Source organism: Hylobates moloch, unplaced genomic scaffold (assembly GCF_009828535.3).
Source record: "Hylobates moloch isolate HMO894 unplaced genomic scaffold, HMol_V3 SCAFFOLD_6, whole genome shotgun sequence".
Lineage (NCBI taxonomy): Eukaryota > Metazoa > Chordata > Mammalia > Primates > Hylobatidae > Hylobates > Hylobates moloch.
The window spans coordinates 98,668,994-98,682,970 of record NW_026652281.1 but is presented as its reverse complement, the minus strand read 5'-3'; the positions used below and the strand labels follow the sequence as shown (position 1 = coordinate 98,682,970).

At 37.0% G+C, this 13,977-nt stretch overlaps 1 pseudogene; it reads left to right on the top strand.

The window, feature by feature from the left end:
* Positions 1–495: 495 nt before the first annotated feature.
* LOC116470604 (NEDD8-conjugating enzyme UBE2F-like) lies at positions 496–1,119 on the top strand (annotated as a pseudogene).
* Positions 1,120–13,977: the final 12,858 nt, after the last annotated feature.

The following is a 13,977-nucleotide window of genomic DNA, read 5'->3' as shown; positions in this document are numbered from 1 at the left end:
TCAATCTCCTGACCTCATAATCCGCGCACCTGGGCCTCACAAAGTGCTGGGATTAAAGGCGTGAGCCACTGCGTGACCAGCAGGTATTTTCTTATTAAAAAGCATACACCGGGCCAGGCGCAGTGGCTCACGCCTGTAATCCCAGCACTTTGGGAGGCTGAGGTGGGCAGATCACAAGGTGAGGAGTTCAAGACCAGCCTGGCCAATTATGGTGAAACCCCGTCTGTACTAAAAATACAAAAATTAGCCGGGAGTGGTGGTGGGCACCTGTAGTCCCAGCTACTCGCGAGGCTGAGACAGGAAAATGGCGTGAACCTGGGAGGCGGAGCTTGCAGTGAGCCAAGATCATGCCACTGCACTCCAGCCTGGGCGACAGGGTGAGACTCCGTCTCAAAAAAAAAAAGCATACACTGACCACAGGACTCAGCAACCCACTTCTAGGTGTTTACCCTAGAGAAATGTCTATTCGTATTCAAACAATAATCTGCAACATGGATGTTTATGGAAGCATTATCCTGGTCACCAAAACATGGAAAACAAACAACAACAAAAACTGTTGTTCAAAGGGTCCCAAAGGCAGCCACTGTGTCCGACTCCACTTGGAAGGTTTCTGTGAGAGACAAGTTGCTTGTTAAAGAGATTGCAGAACTTGAAGCTAATTTACCCTCTACATGTAAAGTGTCTTTTCTTGATCCAAACCAGAGTCATTGTTTTCAGCTAACTGTAACCGGATGAGGGGGTTACAGGGTGGCAAATTTCCATTTGAACTGAAGTTCCCATGCGTACATCATGGCGCCTCTCAAAGTGAAATGCCTGACCAGGATGTGGCACCACAACATAACAGAGACAGGGGAAGTATATCTGAGTTTACTGAGAGAACCTTCGATTGACTACACTGGCCGGGATCCCACGAGAACATTAAAGGATATTGTTTGGGGATTAAACTCTTTCTTTACTGATCTTGTGAATTTTGATGATCCACTGAATATTGAAGCTGCAGAACATCACTTGAGGGACAACTAGGACTTCCGGAATTAAGTGGATGACTACATCGTTTACCAGATGATAAAGGGAAGATTGCAGGCCCGTGGATTGTGTTACAGTTTGTGTCTAACATGAAACAGCAACAGGCAGCCCCCTTCTCTCTGATCCTCATCCTCCTTCTCAGTGCCGCTGCATCGCCTCAGTCCTGTGACCATGTTGTCCTGCAGAAGGCCATCTTCATGATTCCTCATTGTCGATGGAGAATTAAACACAAATACAGCAAGAAAATGTGTTTGGGCTTCTTTAAAAAATCATATAAATAAATAAACCAATTGTGGTATAATTAAATACTACCTAGCAGCAAAAGGAACAGACTATCCATAAACACAACACTTGAATCAGTCTCAAGTGCATTACACTAAGTGAAAGAAACCTGTTTCAAAATGTTACATATTATCTGATTCCAAATATATTACATTCTGGAAAAGATAAAATTACAGAGATGGAGAATAGATCACCGGTTGCCTGAGTTAGAAGTTGGAGTAGTGTTTGCTGTGGAGCTGCACAAAATAAATTTTGGGGGTTATGGAATTGTTCTGTATTCTGTTCTGTTTCTGGTGATGGTGATACAAATGTATATATATGTTTGAATTTACAAAATCATAAACCAAACAACAGTTATTTTACCATAAGTAAATTTAAAATTATATTTATATTTCAAGAGCGACCATATGTAAATGTGTATGCACATATACATACATATACAAGTGTATGTATATATGTATATAGATGTCTGTGTAGTATGTATATATATTAATATAGAGAGAATTTTTTGAAGAATTAGTAGTGCAGCATTTTGACATCACTTATCCAATCCTTCATTATTTATTAATTTATCTTTCCATGACTTCACTCAGCAATATAGCCTGAGTGCCATCTATATTTATTTATATAGATGAATTAATAAATAATAAAGGGTCCCACCTTCATCACAAATTGAGTTACATTAAAACTTCTATTTCTCGGCCTGGCACGGTGGCTCATGCCTGTAATCCCAGCACTTTGGGAGGCCGAGACGGGCAGATTACGAGGTCAGGAGATTGAGACCATCCTGGCTAACATTGTGAAACCCTGTCTCTACTAAAAATACAAAAAGTTAGCCGGCTGTGGTGGCAGGTGCCTGTAGTCCCAGCTACTGGGGAGGCTGAGGCAGGAGAATGGCGTGAACCCGGAAGGCGGAGCTTGCAGTGAGCAGAGATGGCACCACTGCACTCCAGCCTGGGCGACAGAAAGAGACTCCGTCTCAAAAAAAAAAAAAAAAAAAAAGCTTCTATTTCTCTCCAGTCACCCTTAATTTTCCTTAAGGATGAATGAAGATTTAAAGAATTTCACACATAAATAAAAAGGATTCTGCTACTCATTGAGCCTATTTTCTATCAATGAATTGAAGGAAAAAAAAAACCAGTAGGACATTTGGTCATTTCTTTTCTCTCTTCTTTCTCTCAGTTTCATTTGGCTGCAATGGCTCCATTCATTCTCGATCTCTCTCTCTCTCTCTCTGACTCTCTCTCTCTTTCTACTCTCACCCCCTCTACTGTCTCTTCTTTTTTGGCCATTGGGTCCAGAGGCTTCCTGACTTTAAAAAGACCTATGTATTATAATACATGGCACTATAAGCCCTTACCCCTAGGAACAAATATGTTTTACTCTGTATTTTTCTTTAATATTTTCTTGTAATATGTATCAGTAATTTGTAAATTCAGTGTGATAAAATAATAAAATTTAGACTTTGGAGAGGGAGAAACATTTTACTAAACTTGTTTATTGGACTATATAGTACTAGATTATGTAGCCAATACACTTTAAAATGAAAAAGATTTACTCTGCTATTATTCCCTATACATATATTATCATAAAGTATTCTTCAGTGTGCAAGGTTGAATAATTGAGGTGCTAAAGAAACCAAAAAAATGTTTAGGTCCTCTAGATGAATACCATTTAAGTAAATTTTCTTCATATTTATGAATGTTTATACTTTCCCAATATCTAGTGTAGGACAAGACACAAAATATCCCTAGATAGAGTTACCTTTGTAACTAAGGACTGAATTTACTACTTAGGAGAAGAGTCATGACATAAAAGAATCTTAAATTCAATACATAGTTTAGTCTCCTCTCACATAGAGTATAAAAGTAGGTAGTCCAAAGACGATATTGGAAATATTAATAAACTCATGGAACCAGGATCCTCTAGCTTGTTTTTACTTCAAGCCTAAATTCTATTTCCAATTGGAACTCATAGTCTAATGTGTCTGATCCAAATCTCGCCATCATATTTATAGTCCAACCCAGAAGATAAAGACAAAGAATAAGGGGGTAAGGCCAGTAGTAATTGTCTTTTAAGATAATGTTACAAAAAGTCTTCAACCAATCATATTTTGCTTGAATCTCCCTCACTGGAAGCTATTGATGTAGAAACATGTATCTGAAAATGGAATCTGTATAAAAGTCATTGATTATGTTCTGATTGAAAAGAGGAGACAAAATTTGGGGGTGACTTATATTTTCTGCAACATTTGTCATATAGTATGGTTTTCCACATTTACTCTTTTAAATATCAGGTATTTTTAGAGGAAGTAGGATTGCTATTATTGGCTAATTTTCTAGACATTGTGGATAAAATTATTTGAAACTGAAGATATCCAATGAATACTGCTTATTTAATGAAGAAAATAAATTGTTTTTACAAATAAAGTATAGACATATTCAATAATAAATTTTTATCTTGTCTTGTATTTACACATACAAATCTTGCACCGTTTTAATGGAAAGTTATAACAATGATATAAGAAAACAACTTCTACCTATACAAAAGTGGTGGAATTGTAATGATATCTTTTCTGGTTCTGAGAACAGAATAAATATTATATTTCAAGGAAGATCAGAGATATTCCTCTTCATTTTATATATTTGTCAAGAAGAAATTCTATGCTAATTTTCAGCCTAACTTTCCAGTTAAATAGAAGAAAACATGTAGTTGGTGATCCAGCTCAATTAAGTAGGCTGGAAAGATCAGGTTCAAAAAATCGATAATGTGGCCGGGTATGGTGGCTCATGCCTGTAATCCCAGCACTTTGGGAAGCTGAGGCGGGCAGATCACGAGGTCAGGAGTTCAAGACCAGCCTGACCAACATGGTGAAACCTCATCTTTATTAAAATACAAAAATTAGCTGGGCATGGTGGCGCATGCCTGTAATCCCAGCTACTTGGGAGGCTGAGACAGGAGAAACGCTTGAACCCGGGAGGCAACTGTAACCTCTGTTGCAGTGAGCTGAGATCACACCATTGCACTCTAGCCTGGGCAACAGAGTGAAACTCCGTCTAAAAAAAAAAAACTGCTAATACGTTAGAACCACCATTTAGATGAAGAAAATCCCACATATTCATGCTTAGACATTCCCAGATTATAGTAGATATTCACTCCAATGTCAGTAAGAAAGTATTTTCCAGGGTAAGTGTTATGTCAAAAATGGCAATAGTTGGGAAGTGGACCAACATGCTCCTGTCAGATTCTTTGGGGATGTAAACAATAAATGGTAAATTTTTCACACGACCCACAACAATCTAACATAATTGACAACTAGCAGTGTTCGGTAAAAATACATTGCCTCATTATTGAGAATTTTCACTTTTTTTTTAAATTGTCCATTCTCTTTCAATCACTCAGCTTCTTTTAAACCACTAAACAAAATGTGTTCATTTATTTCAGTGAAAAAGAGAGGTTCATTTTCAGCTCAGAAGGTCACCTTGGACTGCTGTAATACCACCCTGTTTTTTTCTCAAAATGTTACGATAAAACACCTTGAAATTTTTTTCAAAAATCATTATATTGTCAGAATAACACTTACAGTTATTTGAGATTTAATCCCAAATAACTTACATGTAAGCCAAGTCATCTTTTTGGCATATTACTTGATTGTAACAAAATGCTGATTTGTCCATAAAACAGAAAATAAAAAGGCTATTCTTAAAACTAAGTGTGAATTTATTTACATTGTGTCTGGAATAATTGGCTTAATGTAAAATCTCAAAATATGTCGGTTTTTATTTTCCTGCAGAATTAGGAACTGGTCACATAGGAGAACCTTCTTCTCAACCTCTCTAAACCTTGACTTTTCCATTGACGATAATGAAGATTCAATCATTCATAAATCTATTTCACAAATATTTATTGAGCATCACTTATGTGTCAGGAAGTGTACTAGCCATTATAAATGTTTTCTTCTTAAAGAGAATGGGAAAATTAGTAAATAATCTAATGAGCCATGTTAGCCAGGTTTTAGTTTTGACTAGTCTGTATCTTATCTCTGTTATTTTAAAATACAGGTGTGGCTTTTCTGTTCACCTGTTCTGGTCCTGGAGTACAAGGGTAAACCGAAGGGATGCATTGGGTTGATCTGAAGCCAACACTCTATTTTTAGAAAAATACTTATTATATCATTAAATTCCCATCTACTTTTTGGTCCAGTGTATTAATTTGCAAATTTGTCCCAAGATCAGGAAAATTTCACTAAGGTTTTTATTTCCTAGAGGTCACAATCCTTTCAGTAGCCTATATTCATTTAACTATCAAAATGCATATTTATCACAAATAATCAACACACATGACATTTAATATATTGTCTCCATAATTTTTAATTTATTACAGTACAAAGGATTAACCTCCTCCCACACCTTCAGCTACCCTGTCTTATTAAGACCAGATATTTGATATCAACAAGGAAAGTTTACTCCTGAGACTGCATTATTTATGCTTCCACTCATTTGTGTTGAAAGCAATTATTATCCTCACTGTGAATCTAAACCTTCTGTCATCACCAGGACTCTTCTGATAATCACATCAGTGTACTTTGAAACTATGCAAGGTGGTCTGCTAGTAAATTATGTAGACATCTTTTTTTTTTTCATTTTCTTTAGAGAGTTGATTTATGTTTACTATAAATATAAATCTTTCAATGATGCAAATCTGTTTAGTCCAGAGCTGTATGGAATATTTACTGTCCCTTTAAACCCTGTTGTCTTTCCTCCAGGCATCAGAACTGAGCTGGCAGGTTAATAACCGGTGCTGACCAGTCAGCATGCAAAGAGTTTGGTCTCTGCCATAAGGTTTGTCAAGCGGGAAAGCCATTCCAATGTATTGGTGTTCCAGAGAGAGAAAAATCATGTCTCCTCTTGTATGTCAACAGATTGTGTCAAGGAAGACAAAAGGGTTTCTGAAGGCTACTCAGAGAAAAAAGCTGTCAAAATGTGAATGTTTCTCTGCTATCTTCACAAAGGCAGGTTATAGTGTTAGACATACTGTGGTTGGAAAAATAGACATCAGGCATTAGAGAAAGACAACACCAAAAGGAAAATAAATACAACAATACAAGTTGGTCATGGTGGTCCAAGGGACATCTTGATCTGCTAAAAGCCATAATAAGAGCTTCCAAGTATCAGGACTCAGAATTTGATTTTAGGAGGAAAAAACATGCCAACAGTCAAGTAGGTGTCAGCCCCAGCTCTGAGATCTGCCCAAACAAGGAAGTTACAGAATAGCTGAGTTGTGGGACAAATCAATCATTCAACTCATGAGGAGGAGTTGCCATGGGAACTGCTCTTTCAATTCTCTTAAGAGTAAGGACAAGGTCCCTGACATAGAATGGGACTAGGGATATCAGACAGCTTTTTGATTGATTGCCTTCCCAGACTTTATTTCATGAAATCTTTACCCCTGCCATCCTTCATTCATATAGTTTAGTCAGTAGGATGCTGGGAGCTTTCATTAAAAGAGAATTCCAGTCCTACATCCTCAGTCAATTTAACTAGAGTTAGAAACCTAATACAAGTTGGCCTAGTCATACTGGCTATTTGGTAATTGGACCTGAGTGAGATTATTTTCTCTTTTCAGGAACCTGCATATCCAACATGTAAAATAGGGACTATGTGTGGGCATACACCGTGTAGTATAAAACAAAGAATCAAAGTAAAGTCAGTTTATCTGGACAGTAAAGAATAAAATAGTCATGCAGGATGCAAGGAGAGACAGTAGAAAAGGGCTCCTCACCACATCGGAATCTCTTAGTTTGGTTTGCTTTTTGTCACAAAAGCTTGGGTTCCATGTAACATCATGGGTTCTTATAGTACAGTTTACTCCATATTTTAAATCTGTACAATGAGTCTGACCTAATATCCAAGGAAGAGAGATAGTGGAGAAACAGGGTAGCTCTTGTTTCATGAGGTTTGTCAATTGGATTTAAGACTGCACTTGCTATATGGCCAAGTAAATAACAAGATATATCTGGCTGCTAAATCCAGGCTGGTGATAAAGGACACTGATTTCAACACATTTTCGCTTGGGCCACCTAATTCTGGACCTGGGACTTAATTAAAAGGTTTGAATATCTAAAAATCTTTTGATCTTCAGAACCAAGAAATGGAGACTCTCCAATAAGGGCACAAGCCAGCAAAGCAAAAAGCTAAATGTTTTAGTCCGTATTATTTTGTTATAAAGGAATACCCGAGGCTTGGAAATTTATAAAGAAAATCGGTTTAGTTAGTTCATGGTTCTACAGGCAATACAAGAAGAATGGCACCAGTATATTCTTCTGGTGAGGGCTTCAGGCTGCTTTCACTCATGGTGAAAGGGGAACGGGAGCTGGCATGTGCAAAGATCACATGGTATGGGGAGAAAGCAAGAGCGAGAAGCAGGAGGAGGGAGGTTCAAAGCTCTTAAACAACCAGCTCTTGAGGGAACTAATAGTATGAGAATTCATTCACCCTCCTCCCAGGAAGGTCATTAAGCTATTCATAATGGATAGTCTCCCATGACCCAAACAGCTGCCATTAGGTCCCGCCTCCAACACTGGTGATCAAATTTCAACATGAAATTTGGAGAGGACAACTGTCCCAACTTGAGCAGCAAGAATGCTTAAAAAACCATCTCTCAAAAGGGAGTAGTATGCAATTTGTATGCAGATTTGGAATTATCTAATTATTCTATATATCAAAGGAGAGATAACTAATATTTGATGAGTTTATATAACTTGTTGCATTCTTATAACTTACCAGATAAAGCTCTAGTTTATTTAACAATCCAACATACACTATCATTCTACTTACTGAGATGAGCAACAAGGTTCATGGTAGTGAGGCATCTTTCCATGATCACATTTGATACAACTCTGTGACTACACATTCCATATATAAAACCCTTCCTCTACATTTTGCTATTTACCAATAGCTACTATTTATTATCTTCCATATGCTGGCTAATACTTTAGCCAGCTAATAGCTATTTTATCTTCAGTATCTAATATTTTGATCATACTGAGGTCAAGTGTGTGTGAATGTGACAAAGCCAAATTTTAAACTCAGAAATGTTTGGCTCTAATGCAGATCACATTAAACTACTTCGATTTTTAAAATTCAGCGAAGTTGCATATTTAGGCTTTTCCTAGATGCTAGGGTAGAAAGTCTTTGATTTTCATGAAGCTTAACATGGATTTAAGAAATCCAGATATTGGAGAAGCAACTAATATGCAATTTCAATACTTATAAACAGGAAATATAGAGTTCACTGCGAAATAATTGTCAGTGCTCTCAGAATGTACTGGAGTAAAATATTTCTTAATAAGTTTAGACTTCTCTACTAGACTTTTCTCATTTACGTTAAAACGAAATGGGGGAATCGAATATTTTAGAAATATTTATTGCTAGCTTTATTTAGCAATTATTCAAGAGTAAAGGTTTCGGGCACATGTTAGTTTGCTAGGGCTTCTTTAACAAAGTAACTACAAATTGGCGGATTAAACAACAGAAGTATATGGTTTCACAGCTCTGGACGCTGGATATCCAAGACCCACTTATCTACAGGGTTGGTTCCCTCTGAGAGCTGTGAAACAGAAAATCTGCCCCATGCCTTTCACCTAGCTTCTGGCGGTTTGTTGGCACTCTTTGACCTAGATGCATCTCTCCATTCTCTGCCTTTATCTTATGTCATTCTTCCTGTGTGTGTGTCTCTGTGTTCAAATTTCCTCGTTTTATAAAAACATCAGTCATATTGGATTAGGGAACTGCCTAATGACCTCACCTTAACATGACTAATTAAATCTGCAATGACCCTATTTTCAAATAAGGTCACATTCTGTGGAAGTACGAATTAAGACAGCAACATATGAATTTGCGGGAGGACAAAATTTCATCCACAACAGGGCTTTTTTGGGTTTTTTTTGTTGTTGTTTTTTTCTAGAGGGGTAGTCTTTTACTTCATCTCTCTATTTGGAATTTGATTTCATATTTGAAGTTGCTTTTCAGGTTTACAGATACTAACTATGTAGAAGCCAAATCTCATTAACTCCAGTTCATCCCTCCTCTATCCATTTCTAATCTTCTAGCTGTCTTCTGCTTTATCTCTTCTTCATTGCCTCCAAGCCTCTGCCATCTCTTTCAATGATGTCTATGTAGTGAGATGGTTTTTACTGGTTCATTTATACTAGGGAAAGAGATTTTGCTGACTATATCACTTCCACCTGTTATGGATGATTAAATTTCTCTTATATTCTGACCAGGCAATAAATCCAGCATTATTTTCAGGCAACTGCAAAATTGTTCTGTTCACGTCTTTTGTCAAAGAAAAAAACTAATCAGTAAATTTTACTGGGAAGAGAGTCTGTCTCATAAATTTCTTTTACAAACATCATGAACAGTCATGCTAGGAAAGAAGCAATTTTAATTCATTATTTTTATTTTATGTCACTCTTTTTGAAAAAGATATTTAAAGCTCTGTTCTGGCTGAATTCCACATGTAATATAGAAATGTTTGGGACTGCTGACTCAGCACAGGACCTATTACTGCCTCTTGTTTCTCTTTCTTCTTTCTTTCTTTTCTCTTTCTTTTTTCTTTCTTTCTTTCTTTCTCTTCCTTTCTTTCTTTTCTTCTTTCTTTCTTCTTTATTTCTTTTCTTTCTTTCTTTCTCTCTTTCCTTTCTTCTTTCTTTTAATACATCATGAAGGGCGAAACATTTTGGTTTTATTTTTTTGCTTTGTTTTTTCCAACAGTTAGAAGACTCAAAGCACTTGCCTTATACATGAAAACAAATAGACTCTAGAAACTCATATTGAGTGAGATCTAGTAAATTCATCTCAGTATCAGGTCAGAGTAAAATCCCATTTACTCTCACAGCCCCCAGCTTCTCATCTTCCCTTATACCGGACTTCCAGATTTGACTAACAATTTGTGTTCTGTATAATTCTCTGTGATTTAGAGATAATAGCATTTATTTATCCTTGGATTTCTGATTATATCATTGATTCTAAAGTTATTTCCACTTTTCACTAGTCTCCCATAACTGTTCTTCAGTTGACCCTTACAGAAATACTATAGTGGTTTAGTGTTCAGGCAAGTGTTGCATAGATCTTTTAAAGAGGAAAATTGGGTGCATTTAGGATTGTAAAAAAATAAAGAGGATTATTCAGAAATAGAAAATTACCTTTACAGGCCGGGAACGGTGGCTCACGCCTGTAATCCCAGCACTTTGGGAGGCCGAGGCGGGCGGATCACAAAGTCAGGAGATCGAGACCATCCTGGCTAACATGATGAAACCCTCTCTCTACTAAAAATACAAAACAAAATTAGCCAGGCGTGGTAGCGGGCGCTTGTAGTCCCAGCTACTCAGGAGGCTGAGGCAGAATGGCGTGAACCCAGGAGGCGGAGCTTGCAGTGAGCAGAGATCGCTCCACTGTACTCCAGCCCGGGAGACAGAGCAAGACTCTGTCTCAACAACAACAACAACAACAACAACAACAACAAAATAAAAATAAATAAATAAAGAGGATTATTCAGAAATGGAAAATTACCTTCACAACCGTATATGATCATTAAGAATGCATTAGTTAAGTAGCTCTATTTTTGCCTAAGTGGAGCAAATATATTTAATTTTTATAACTCCATAGCAATTTTAATAAGCATTTTATGTGTTAGGTTTGTTTCTGGGAGAGGAACATCCTTAATCGTCTCTAGTATATAGCAAATAATGTCTCAGTTTACTTTTGTCATCTGAAAAATAAAAATAATTTACCTGAGATCTCGTTTATAATTCTTTAATAAATGTTCAAAATTGAGTCTACGTATATATTAAAGATGCCTTTATGTTGTCATTGTGGAGATTTATTATTATTTGGGTTGGGAAATGGCAGGATAATAGAAGAGAAAATATATTCAGTTTACTAAAAAACAACCCCTGTGACTAATCAGAAACTCAAAAGAAAGTAACCAGTTGTGTATCACCAATCTGTGACCTGGAAGCTCCCTCCCCACTTCCAGTCTTTCTACCTTTGCTTCGAGTTGTCCCGCCTTTCCAGACTGAACCAGTGTACTTCTTACATGTACTGACTGACGTCTCATGTCTCCCTAAAATGTATAAAACCAAGCTGTGCCCTGACCGCCTTGGGCACATGTCATCAGGACTTCCTGAGGTTGTCACAGGTGCATTTTCAACCTTGGTAAAATAAACTTTCAAAAAAAAAAAAAAAAACCCTGTGAATTGTTGAATCTGTTCAAAACTTTTCTAGATAATCGGACTTCCTTTTGTCCTATGTCTTTGAGACAAAATTTAATTGAGTTTTTGAAAAGTCACCCTAATGCAAACTGTGGACTCTGGGTTATAATGATCTGTCAATGTAGGTTCATTGATTGTAACAAATGTGTCATTTTGGTGGGAGATGTTGATAATGGGGACATTGTGTTTGTTGAGTGAGGGGCAAGGATATATGGAAAGTCTCTGTATCTTTCACTCAATTTTTCTGTGAACCTAAAAGTGCTCTACAAAGTAAAGCCTGTTAATAAAATGCATAAAGATTAATTTTTTTTTACAATCCTAAATTTTCCACTGTTACTCAAAGAAAATATTTAAAATGTCATTGGAAAAATTTATTTTAGTTTTGAATGAAAGAGTTGTAGTAGACAAGAGTATGAATGTACGACCTTTAGTTGATTGATATGACAACATGCATTAACTTTTTAAATATGTGTTTTTAACACTGCAGATTACTGAGGAAAATTTAAGAAAAAGCCTTCTTTTTGTAAACAGCAGAAATAATATATTTTGAGGAAATACAAATTTATAAAATGTTATAGTTTGTTACAGAGAAAAAAATGTAGTGGGTAGGAACCAGAAATTTTTGTTTTCATATGCTCTTATGTTATATATGAGAAAATCTAGGTTTACAGAAATCAAGCAAAAGTCTTCAGAAAATTGATGGCAGAGCTATGACCAAAGCTGAGATTTCTGAGCCTTAAGCAGTTACTCATCCACATGGCCTTTTGCACATTGGGTCACTTACTAAAAATAAGTAGTACATTTAGTGGACAAAAATAAATAAGTACATTGTTAAACCAAGAGAGCTACTGAAATTGAAGAGACTCATATAATTTAATGAGATTATCAATTTCAAGTCATGTTGTGTGAATGAGGAAACTGAAGGCTATAGCGGTATTTCAGCCATAGTCACTCAGGAAATAATGACTGATCTAGAAACAAGTTCTTCTGCTAATTGACCTATTTTCCCTCAAAGGATACAGAAAAAATAAAATTAGAAAAAATAAAAAGATACCTTAATCCTTTAAGCCTGCTAGAAAAAAGTATCATAGACTAGGTAGCTCATAAACCAGAGAAATGTATTTTTACACAGTTCTCATGGTTGGAAAGCCTAAGATGAAGGAGCTGGTGGATTTGGTAGCTGGTGAGATTCCATTTTCTAGTTCATAGATGGCCATTCTTTTGCTGTGTCTTCTTCACACAGAAGAAAGAATGAGGAAGCTCTCTGTAGTCTCTATAAAAGGTCACTCATTCTGTTAATGAGACCTCATGATCTGATCATCTCCCCAAAAAGCCTCACCTCCTAATACTATCACCTTGGGTTTAGGTTTTAACGTATAATTATGAGGAGGCATGAACATTCAGACCACAGCATTCTTACCCCTTGCTCTCCAAAATTAATATCTTTCTTGCATGCAAAATATATTCATTCCATCCTAATAACCCTCACAGTCTTAACTAGTTCCAGCATAAACTTTAAAGTCTAGTTTCAAAGTCTCATATAAATATAATCTAAATCAGCTGTGTGAGACTCATGGTATAATTCATACTGGCAAATTTCTGTTCACCCATAAACTGTGAAATCAAACAAGTGAAGCACTTCCAAAATACAATGGTGAGAAAGGCATATGACAGACATTCCCACTCTAGAAAGAAGAAATAAGAAAGAATAAATGGTTAACATATCCCAAGTAAGTCTGAAACTCACAGGTCAAACAACAGTAAATCTTAAGACGTGAGAATAATCTTTGACTCAGCGTTCCACCTCCTGGAAATACTGGTGCAGGGATGGAGCCCTCAAGACTCTGGAAGGCCACCCTCACTGCTTTACTGAGTGCAGCCCATGCCACAGCTCTCACCGCTTAGAGTAATGTGCCTATAGCTCTCCAAGACTGGTGGTTCTATCAGTATAAGGTTGTAGGAACGGTCCTGTTCCAATAGCTCCGTGAGGCACTGTCCTGGTGGGAATTTTCTAGTGGCCCCATCATTGTGGTGCCTGTCTGCTTGAGTTGCATAATAGTAGTTCTGAGTGGCTTTATCCTTTGAAATCTAGGTAGAGGTGGCCACATTTCCACAGCTTGTGCATTCTGTGAGCTGGCAGAGATGGTACTGCAGACTCCACTGAGGTTTACCACCTGTGTCCTCTTCAGAAAAGCCACCATGACCTGCTGGAGCTGAACCTTAAGCAACCAGAGAATGTTGTGTTAAGAGTATGGAGAGCACAGCCTTGAGGAGGAACCAGGAAATGAGTACTGAGGTTGTGGGGGCATACACAGCTGCTCCTCTGAAACCATTCTGTCCCCAAGGACAAGACATTTAGGTCTGTGATGGGAAGGGCAGGCCTGATAATTCCTGAA